At 49.2% G+C, this 11,306-nt stretch overlaps 1 long non-coding RNA gene and 1 pseudogene across 1 annotated transcript in view; one reads left to right on the forward strand and one right to left on the reverse strand.

The window, feature by feature from the left end:
• The window catches only part of LOC116418817, a 188,167-nt pseudogene that overhangs the window by 14,048 nt on the left and 162,813 nt on the right, over positions 1-11,306 (reverse strand).
• The window catches only part of LOC111530442, a 6,296-nt gene continuing 1,058 nt past the window's right edge, over positions 6,069-11,306 (forward strand). Inside the window, exons 1-2 of the long non-coding RNA XR_004228951.1 lie at positions 6,069-6,648; positions 11,174-11,253. This is a non-coding gene — a long non-coding RNA (uncharacterized LOC111530442). The remainder of the gene's footprint in view (positions 6,649-11,173; positions 11,254-11,306) is intronic.

Genomic DNA, 11,306 nt, shown 5'->3' on the forward strand with positions numbered 1-11,306 from the left:
AGGGATCCTTTCCATGCACTGACCAAAAATTGTGATAATCCTTTTTATTTTTATGGCTTTTTACAGTTTCTCATTCTGTCAACCATATTGGAGTGAAGTGGTGGCATACGCATCACTCACTGTAATCTCCATCTCCTGGGCTCAAGTGATCCTCTAGACTCAGCCTCTAGAATAGACTACAGGCGCATGCCACCAGGCCCAGCAAATTGTTTTATTTTTAGGTAGAGATAGGGTCTTCCTATGTTGCCCAGGATGGTCTTCAAATCTTGGTCTCAAGCAATCCTCCCACCTTGGCCTCCCAATGCTCTGGGATTACAGACATGAACCACAGTGCCTGTTGAAGAAATTTTTAATTATTTAATATGAAAATATTACATTCATGATTATTTTATTTAGTAAATAAAATAATAGAGAGCCCAGAAATAAACCTGCACACTTAACTGCCATCTAATCTTCAACAGAAATGAGCAATGTGGGAAAGATTCCCTATTAGAAAATTAGTGCTGAGATATCTGGCCAGCCATATGCAGAAGAATGAAACTGAGCCCCTAGCTCTCCCCATGTATGTTAAATAACTCCATATGGATGAAAGATTTAATGTAAGTACTAAAACTGTAAAAATCCTGGAACATAACCTAAGAAATACCAATGCAGACATAGCGCCTGGCAAAGATTTCATGAAGAAGACACTAAAAACGATTGGAACAACAACAAAAATGGACAAATGGGACCTCATTAAACTAAAGAAATCACAGAAAAAGAAACTAGCAACACACTAAACAGACAGCCTGTAGAATGGGGAAAACTATTTGCAAAGTATGCATCTGACAAAGGTCCAATATCCGGAATCTACAAGGAACTTAAACAATTGAACAAGCAAGAAGGAAAAAACCCAATTAAAATTGGGCAAAGACATGAACAGACACTTTTCAAAAGAAGACCTACAATTGGTCAACAAGCATAAAAAATGCTCAATATCACTAATCATCAGATAAGTGCAAATCAAAACTGCAATGAGTTACCGTCTCTAACCAGTCACAAAGTCAGAGATGTTGGTGAGGCTGCAGAGAAAAGGAAACAGACACTGTTGGTGGGAAAGCAAACGTGTTCAGCCACTATGGAAAGCAGTTTGGAGATTCCTCCAAGAACTTAAAATAGAACTACCATTCTACCCAGCAATCCCACTACTCGAGATATATCCACAGGAAAAGAATTCATTTTATCAAAAAGACAAATGCACTAATATGTTCATTGCAGTGCTATTCTCACTAGCAAGGACACAGAATCAGAATCGAAGTGCCCAGGAACAGTGAATTGAATGAAAAAAAATGTAGTACATAGACACCATGGAAATCTATGCAGCCACGAAACACAGCAAAATCATGTCCTTTTCAGCAACATGGATGGAACTAGAGGCTATTATCCTAAGCAACCTAATGCAAGAACAGAAAACCACATACTGCATGTTCCCTTTTGAAAGTGGCAGCTAAACATTGAATTCACATGAACCACAGATGTTGGAAATCACCAGACCGGGGAGAAAGGAGGATCACCTGGGCTGAAAAATCACCTGTTAGGTATTATGCTTACTGTTTAGGCGATGGGATCATTGGGACACCAAGCCTCAGCCTCCCAGAATCTACCCATGTAAAAAATCTGTATATGTACCTTTTATTATATAGGTTGAAATTAAAGATGAATAAATAAAATGATACAAGGCCAAAAACAAATGGGGTTAACTGACCAAAGTAAGAGAACTCTGCACTATGAACCAAAACCCAGCTCAAAAAGAAACTCTAGTCATTGAAAATAATCATAAGTTGTCTGATGATAATTGTATAAAAATTTGTATGATGATAATTGTATAATAATTATATAAGAAAGTGCCAAAACCCTAAAATTAAGCACTCCATAATGGAATTACAGATGATTTCCATCTTGCTCTTTATACCCTTACTTTTTTATCCATTTTCACATGACGTTTTTGCTTATCCACAGGAAATCCTGGCTGTCAGCCTTCTCCTTCTGCACCCACCACCTCCTTTTCCACTGTCATCCTCAGCCCTTCCTCTGTTCTGGGACTGTGGCTTCCTTGGCACTCAAGGCCCAAGAGCTGCATTCAGCCTCGGGAGAGAGGATGATGTAGGGCCCGTTGTGGAGGTGCTCTCAGCATTGCAGAGGAACCTAACAGCTCGAGCCCTCTATTGCAGACAGCTGCGTTTCTCCATCAGGTTAGCGACAACCAAGCCAGCCTTGCCCTTTTCCTCATTGTTTTTTTCTAATACTCCCGAACTCGTACTTGAAAATTTATATTCTTCCTCCTAACATTTCTTTCCATTTCTTGTTTGCACAATGTATCCTGATTTATTATGCCCAGAAAACACTGGACTCACCATGTCAGTGACAGCTGCAAGATCCCAGTCTCCACTTGCTGGAAGGGCACATGGGGTTTGGAGCCCTTCAAAAGCCCCAGCCCCAGAGAACTCTATTTGGCCTGTCTGGGACTCACTGGAAAAGCCCCATTCACTGGGCTTGTCATTGTTTGACCCGCTGAGGTCTCTTTCTAGGAAAAAGCCAGATCCTCAGAGCACTGGCTAAAAGCAATAATTGCAACTCTACAACCCCACTGTTTGCATGTGGGGCAAACAAGAGGCTAGTGGGGGAAATTGAGAGAAATATTTGGGGAATGAGATGAGCATAGAGGCTGGCACATTCCCAGGAAGCACCTGAGAAGGCCACATCTCTGATCTTTGGCTGACCTGGAGGTTCTGTTCAGGCAGGAAGTGGAGCTGCAGTGGTGACATCAGCTGCCTGCCTGAGTGCGGCAGGGGCAGGAGTGCACCACACACACAAAGCTCTCCGCACTGGGCAGAGAGTCGCTGGCTCAAGTCATTGATGCAAACCTCTGTCCAAGCTCACCTAACTGAGCAGAGACTTCAGGGTCCACCGGTGACAGGGAATACTGATGTTATAAGATCCATCCAGAAAGTCACTAAACAAGCAGCAGCAACACACCTTGAAGAGAGGGGACATCTGATTTCCAGAGCTGTCACATTGTATTCTTGTAAACATTCAGTTTCATCTCAAAAAAACACAAGAGGTACAAAGAAGCAGGGAAGGATCCCCAGATACAAACAAGGAACCAGTCCCTGGAACTGTCCCCAAGGAAGCCCAGCCATTGGCCTTAGTGAGTACTCAGTGTCACTCCAAGGCAATGGCAGTCAAGGGGAGACTGTGCGGAGGAGACTGTTCAGCTTCCTCACTTCTATGGAGACAGGCCTCAGCAGAGGTGGTGCTAGAGACTGAATGTCTATGTCCCCCCAAACATAGTGCCTAATGTGTACTAGGAGAGGGAGGATTTGATCAGTTATTATGTTATGAGAGCAAAGCCCTCAAGAATGGGGCTGGATGGCCAGGCATGGTAGCTCACGCGTGTAATCCCAGCACTTTGTGAGACTGAAGTGGGTGAACCACTTGCAGTCAGGAGTTCGAGACCAGCCTGGCCAACATGGTGAAACCCCATTTCTGCTAAAAGTACAAAAATTAGCCGTGCATAGTGGCAGGTGCCTGTAATCCTACCTACTCAGGAGGCTGAGACAGGGGAATTGCTTGAACCCGGGAGACAAAGGTTGAAGTGAGCCAAGACCGTGCCACTGTACTCCAGCCTGGGCAACAAGAGTGAAACTTTGTCAAGAAAAGAAGTAAGGAAGGAAGGAGGGAAGGAACGAAGGAAGGAAGGTAGGAAGGAAAGAGAAGGGAAGGAAGGAAGAAAGGAACGAAGGAAGAAAAAAAAGGAAAAGAAAGGAAAGGAAAGAGAAAAAGAAAAGAAAACATGAAAGTAAATCTTTGTGACTTGGGGTTTGGCTAAGGCTGCTAAAGTAGTGTATACCAAGGCAATACTGACAAAAGAAAAATAGTTTAATTTGAGTTCCTCCACAGATGAAACTTCTTTGCTTCAAAAAGAATGCCATTTAGAAAGTGAAAAGACAACTTACAGCATGGAGAAAATATGTCCAAATTATATACCTGGTAAGGGACTGGTATTCCGAATATATAAAGCACTCTTACAACTCAATATTGTAAGGAGAAATAATGCAATATAAATACGCGGAAAGGTTTTGAATGAACATTTCTCCAGAGAAGTATACATTGGTCACTAAGCCCATGAAAAGAGGCTCAACATCTGTAGCCATTAGGGAAAGGCAAATCACAGCCACAAGAAGATGCCACCTCACACCTAGTAGGATGGCTGTCATCATAATCACAGTGAGGACATGGAGAGACAGGATCCTTCACCCCTGCCAGAGGCAGAGCGCAGGGAGCTGGAGTCGGGGTGGAGTGTGGATGAGAGTGTGGCCTGGGGGGCTGTGATGGTGAATATTAGCTGGCCAGTGGATTGGATTAAGGGATGCCTAGATGGCTGGTAATGTATTCTTTCTGGGCGTGTCTGTCAGGGTGTTGTAAGAGGAGAATGACATTTGAGTCGGGGGACTGGGAGATGAAGACCCCCATCAGTGTGAGCGGGTACCACACCATGGGCTGCCAGCTGGGCTAGAAGAGAGCAGGCAGGAGAGGGTGGGGTGACCCTGTGGGCGGAGCTCTCTGGCTTCTCTCTGTCTTCCCTGGGGGTTCTTGCATCCTTCCTCCTTGGACATCAGACTGCAGGTTCTTTTGCCTTAGGGCTCTGGGACTTGCACCAGCAGTTACCCACTTCCAGGGGCTCTGGGAGCTTTGGCGGGGGCTGAAGCCTGCCCTATGGACTTCCCCAGTTTTGAGGCTTTCAGACTTGGACTGGCCTTTACTGGCTTCCCTCTTCCCCAGCTTGCAGACGGTCTACCATTGGACTTCCCCTTGAAATCCAGTGTGCCAATTCATACATGTGCCCTAATAAACTCATGTATATATATACATATATGTATATATCTGTATCCTGTTGGTGCAGTCACTCTGGAGAACCCTGAGTAACCCGGGGGTGGGGGTTGTCCCTCTGTCACTCTCTTCTTATTTTTGGGGTGGGGGTTTCTCCTTGTTCTCCTGCCACCTGCTGCTTCTTCCCTTTTTCCCATTTTCTCTCTGAACCTATCTTTTCCACACATCCCGGGCTTTTCTCAGCCTCAGGACGTCCATCCTGGAAGGGGCCTCAGCCCAGCGGAGTAACCAGAAGCCCTGGACCACAGGCGACGGGGTCGGGAAGGGGACGAAAAGAAGCTTCTGGCCAGACCCGTGGACCCAAAGTACAGGGGGAAGTTCAAGGGCAGGGAGCCCTGGAAATGCTGGAGGGTTTGTGTGGTGGAGGGCCGGTGAGAACAGAGGATCTCTGTTTGTCTGGGATGTCTGCGCTGGCGTTTCCGCGAGATCCCCACCCTCACCACTGGTCATGCCTGTGTCCTGGTAGTTCAGGCTGTTTCCTCCCCAGGGCGCAGTGGAGGTGCCGGCCTCACCAGAGAGACCCTCTGTGCCCTCTGGCGCCCTCCAATCCTCTCGTCCCTCCCATCCTCCTGCTGTTATAGGAGATAAGAAAGAAATCATTAGGTAGACAGGGTAAAAAGAGTCCCAGGCAAAAAATTTTCCTTCTATCAAAAAGCAGCTCAGAAAGTGCTCCCTTTCTAACCTCAAGCAGTTCACAGAAATCACTTGTCTTCTAACAAAGAGTATCCTAGAAGATCAGTAAGGAACCGGGGCACAGAACTACCCCCTGCGAGGGCGCCGCCCACCAGCAGCCTCAAGCAGTCAGGCAGGGGATCCGCGCTGGAGCCTTGCTGTGGGAGCCCCAAGGACCCTAGCTGTAAAGTCACATCTGCGCAGCAGCCCCGTGTTAAAATCATCCCCGTCCCCTGCACCAGGCTGTAGGAGGAAACCATCAGCTGTCTCTGATTTCCCATTTCCTCAAGCCCGGAGACAAACATTGTCCCCTACCGCGATAGGTGGAGTCCTCACATTTCTTCCAAAGGCGGTTCCGCCCCGCGGGTACCCGCCAGGCGCCGAGTACCTTCCGGTCGGACATGGGTGGCAGCCGGGCGCCACCTGCGGGGCATCACTCAGGCAGGACCCGGCCCAAGCTGGAGCGATGCAGGCGCCACCGGAGGAGCGCTCAGAACCCGGAGGGACTAGGCGGGGCGCTGAAACCACCCGCAACGAACTTTGACGAAAGACTTTTGCAGCTGAAATCCGCAAATGCCTTTAGTATCCTCCCTGAGGCGAGCAAGAGACAAAAATGACTTTAGAGCGACCCCGACCCTATTTTACCACCCACAGACACACAAGAACGAACAACACAGCGAAAGTACAAAACCTAATCCCTGCTCTTTATGAAATAGGCATTTAAGAACATAAAGAAGCAGAGCTCAAGGGGGAGAAAATATTTGCAAAACAATGAAGTGAAATGATCTCCTGGGAAAGGTAGGAAGCAGGAGAAAGGCGGAGTGAAACCTCAGGGAGTTTCGCCGCGCTTCGGCTCCACCCGGGAGACCAAAGCCCTGGACCGCTCAGCTGGAGGCTCAGACGTTTCCCCCGCGCGGTGAACAGCAGTGTGCTCTGCATTCCGTCGCCAAGTGCCGGTCCCAGAGGCGGTGGCTGAGGGCCCCACGTTCCTTCATTGCATCCTGGCTCTGCTTCAGCTGCGGGACTGTCCCTGGACCGCGCGGGTCGGTGAGTTCCAGTAATGGGTCCGAGAAAGAGAAGAGGGCGTCGCGGAGGACGGATCTTTGTGACCGCGCCGCGCCCTTCTCAATTCCCCAGGCAGGGCTCCTTCTGCCTCTGTCGCGTCCCTGGGGTTGATTCTCCCTGCCTGAGAAAACAGAGTGGCATAAGCGAGGCCAGAAACTAAGCGCAGTAATACAGCTCGTTGTCTGGGATAAATGCCAAAATTCTTGGTCTGGCGGCCAAGGAAATCAAGGATCGGGACGAACATCCACGGAGTGAGATAGGAGCAGGAGTTTAATAGGCGAAAGGAAAGAACAGCTCTCTGTCACAGAGAGGCCCATGTGGCCGGAACAGCCGGTTAGAACAAGATGTGCCACCTGCATAGGGCAGTCACTAGCAGTCCCCACCCCATTCTTAGTCGTGCAGGCAGGCTCTTTGTGCCGCTCTGCGCTACTTACCTGCCTGTGATAAAGGGGATGGTGAGTTTCTGTGCCTGTTCCCAGGCACCTTCTTGCAGCTGCAGGCATCCCCACCCTGTGCACGCTTCCAGCTTCCCTATCTCAGTGTGCCTAAAGAAACGGACGGGGGCCAGGCGCCAGGGTTCACGTTTGTAATCTCAGCATTTTGGGAAGCCGAGGCGGGTGGATCAGCTGAAGTTAGGAGAGTTCGAGATCAGCCTGGCCCACCTGGCGAAACCCCATCTCTACTAAAAATACAAAAATTAGCTGGACGTGGTCACGTTCGCCTGTAATCCCAGCTACTTGGGAGGCTGAGGCAGGAAAATCACTTGAACGCGGGAGACAGAGGATGTGGGATGAGCTGAGATCACTCCAGCCTGGGCCACAAGGGCAAAACTCCATCAAAAAAAGAAAAAAACAAACAAAAAACAAAAAGCAAACAAACAAACAAAAAAAAAAAAAAAAAAGGAAGAAAGTAAGGGAAATGGACAGGAATATGCTCACTGAGCCCCACTGTTTTTGCAGGGGCCCATCCTATGTATGTGAAGTTGGGTCATTATCCAGGTAGTTCCTCTTTTTGTGCCCAAGCTGCTTATCTGTGTTTTACAGCCTGATCTTCTAGGCTGCTCTTTGTTAGAAGACAAGTGATTTCTTTAAACTGCTTGAGGTTAGAAAGGGAGCAGTTTCTGAGCTGCTTTTTGTTAGAAGGAAAGTTTTTTGTGGGGGACTCTCTTTACCCTGTCTACCTGAATGATTTCTTTCTTATTTCCTATAGTAGCAGGAGGACGGGAGGGATGAGAGTTTTGGAAGGGGCCAGAGGGCACGGTGGGACTCTGTGGTGAGGCTGGCACCTCCACCGTGCCCTAGGGCAGAAGGAGCCTGAGCTACCAGGACACAGGCATGACCAGAGGTGAGGGAGGGGATCTCGCAGAAACGGGAGCACACACATCCCAGACAAACAGAGATGCTGTCTTCTCACTAGCTCTCCACCACACAAACCCTCCAGCACCCCCAGGGCTCCCTGCCCTTAAACTTTGCCCTGCACTTTGCTGCACTCACCTGCAACCAGGGGCTCAGCAGACACTTCCCTCCCAATCGCCTCACCACCCACTGCCACCAAACAGGTCACATCCTTTTACCTTCAATCTCAGCCCAGCCCTCTCACCCCACAGGCCTCCCTCACCTCCCCATCCATGAGGGTGCTCTCACCACCTCTCCCACCAACTGGCACCTTCTCCCCCTTGCTGAGTACACACCCACACACCCCAGAACCTGTGCAGGGGGGATGGGAAGTACCATTCCCCACAGGATGACCATGGGAATGCAGGTGAGCCAGCATCATATAGAATGGTGGGATGGAGGTGGCAAACCCTTTCTAGAAAAGGAAGGCAGGAGACACTTTGGTCTTTTCAGGACATGGGTTCTCTGTCTCTGTGTCAAGTCCTATCCCTTTGTAGAGCAATAGCAGTCCAGGACAACCTGAAAATAAAAGAGGGAACAGAATTGGACACTATCCTAGGTTACTGACCCCAGATGAGTATACACAGAGTGACACAACAGGGGATGGACCATCCCCTAAGGTGGCATCTCCAGATGGGGTCTCAGGTGCAACTCCAAAAGTCAGAACCAGTTCTGCCCTGCCTGTGGCTTCTGGGTGGTGTGGATGTGATGGGAGTCAGGTTCCCATGGTTCGGGGTCTACTCTCCCTTCTTTTGCTGCTGAGTGGTATCTGTGGTCCACCAGGGCCATCAGGGACCCTCCCTGAAGCCTCAGGTGTGAGCTGAGGGTGAGAGGGTGCAGCCATGTGGTGTCCTGGGGATTGGGGCCAATTTTTTGTGCAGCTTCTTGGTTCCCTGTGGCCCTGCTCCTGCCCATCCCAGGAGAACCACCTGCCTCTTCTCACTGCTGGGCCTATCTTCTTAATGACCTAGAGGGTGAGGAGCCCGTCTGTAATGGACAGCTCTGAGGCTACATGGTCACTGCCCTCTTATGGCTAAAGGCCATCTCTGCCAAGGCACGGTACTCTACACGAGCCACTTTTTAATGTGTGAAGATGTCCGGAGCCATAAGGCCCGGAGTTAGCCGACCTCTGTTGCTTGATCTCCGCAAAGCGGAGACAAAATGGCACATTTCCGGGTTCTTCATTATAAACTGTTCCCGCGCACGCCTAAACCTTTCCCGCGCGCGCCCAAACCTTTCCCGCGTGCGCCCAGACCTTTCCCACACGCGCCGACCTTTTCGCGCCCAGAAATATATGCACCCTATGGCGCAGGTGCAATCCCGCGCCCGGGAAAATTACAAACCCACGGCGCATGCGCAATTGTACTTTGAGAAGACCGGCCCCTGTCACCGCCCTGGCCCAACCTCTTCCCCTGCCAGCCTATATAAGGCATCGCACCACCATTATTAAACGAGACTTGATCAGGCTATTTGTCTTGTCTCCATTTCTCGTGTTTTCTTGTCTCCTCCATTCCCACTCCCCCTTCCAGGGCCCGTTCGACTGTCCCGCAGGTCGGGACATGAAGATATTTCCCTGCTGTGTGTGGCATTGCCTTGCCTCTGAACATTCACATGGAATCTCTGTTGTGATTCACCAATTACACATTGTAACCACATATACCTCTAGGATCTTAGGGGGCCTTGGGTCACTGGGCACTTAAGGCAGGTCCAGCCTCACTCATCATTCATGGATTATCTATGGCTACTTTTGAGCTACACCAGCAGCATTGAGTAGTCACAATGGAGAATATATTCCCTGCACACCTTTACATATTTACAAAATTGCCCGTCACAGCAAATTCTAGTGGCCATAAATGTCTTTGGAGAAGGTCACAAAGAATCATTGCACTTGCAGTGGGGTTAAAGGGTCCTTCCTCATTGGAAACTGGTGTCTTCTTCTAGTCATGGGTTCGTGGTCTGAGAAGTGACTTAATTCTGCAAATTGGGAAAAGCAGCCTTGTTCTTGATGGAGTGGCTACTTTCAGCCTCCTGGTCATCCATCATTTGTTTTATCTGTGTTTGTTGTAATTATTTAAATCCAGCAGTACCTGGGTTGGGTTTCCATCTCTTTTGGATCTTGGACCCCTTTGTTGTATGAGCCATAGGTATAGCTTTGTATGGCTGAGGTCCCCAGCTGGCACTGTGACTTCTCTAATCAATTCCATCATTGCACACTCCTTGCTTCTGACAGTTCACAGCCTCCACCTGGAATCTGTTATTTCAGGATTTTTCATCCCATTACTACCGGGAGTTCATTTTAGGAACAGCATCTCCTACCCCCAACCCTGGCCTTCTGCAATAGGCATCCCTGAGCTTCATCCCATTCTGGTGCCTTCTCATGGGACCTTCTTTATACGCCAGGTAAATGGGAGTCCTCCAGGCTTCCCATGAGCACAGTGGATGGAAATTGTTCTGAATTTTCACACACAGATCCCTCTGACATGGGCACTTCTCTGAATCTGTGTTTCCTCCCTCTACTACTGGCCTTAGATATTCAGATTTTCTATTTCTTGCTATGTGGACCATCCCTTTGCCCAAGGTTTCAGGAAGGCATCCTCATAGCTGATAAACACCATCACCAGGGGCTTTGCCAACATGTTAAATCCTGTGACCATGATAATTAATTCTTCTTTATCCGGCGGGGTTCCATCCTCAGTCCATCCTACCATGCACCAGCACCCTTAGGGGTGGACCCACACCCTCTCCCACATCCCACAGTCCACGTGGGCTGCTGCTGAAGATCCTCTGCCATCCAGGCCCTTCCTCCCCTAGCAGGCCTGGCACCTCTCATGTGTTGACCGATGTGGACAGAGGGGCAGTGGGACATGTCTGGGGGCATGTGGTTTCTCAGCAGGCAGAGACCTCCTCCTCCTCTTCCTTCTCTTTCTCCTCCTCGTCCTCAAGCAAGGGGTGAGCACTTGCCTTAAACTTGTGGACACTACAGTTCTGGAGGGGGAACTCTTTCCTGGGCCAGCCCAGCCCTCCAGAGGTGTCCTCTTATTGTCACAGTGTGGAGGAGGGCTAACTAGGGGTCTTTCTCTCCCCACCCACCCCTCACCTGCCTTTCTCCACAGACCCTCACTCTCTTTGCTATGACATCACCATCATCCCTAAGTGCAGACCTGGACCACGGTGGTGTTCAGTTCAAGGCCAGGTGGGTAAAAAGACTTTTCTTCACTATGACTGTGGCAACAAGACAGTCACACC

This window comes from Piliocolobus tephrosceles, chromosome 5 (genome assembly GCF_002776525.5).
Source record: "Piliocolobus tephrosceles isolate RC106 chromosome 5, ASM277652v3, whole genome shotgun sequence".
Lineage (NCBI taxonomy): Eukaryota > Metazoa > Chordata > Mammalia > Primates > Cercopithecidae > Piliocolobus > Piliocolobus tephrosceles.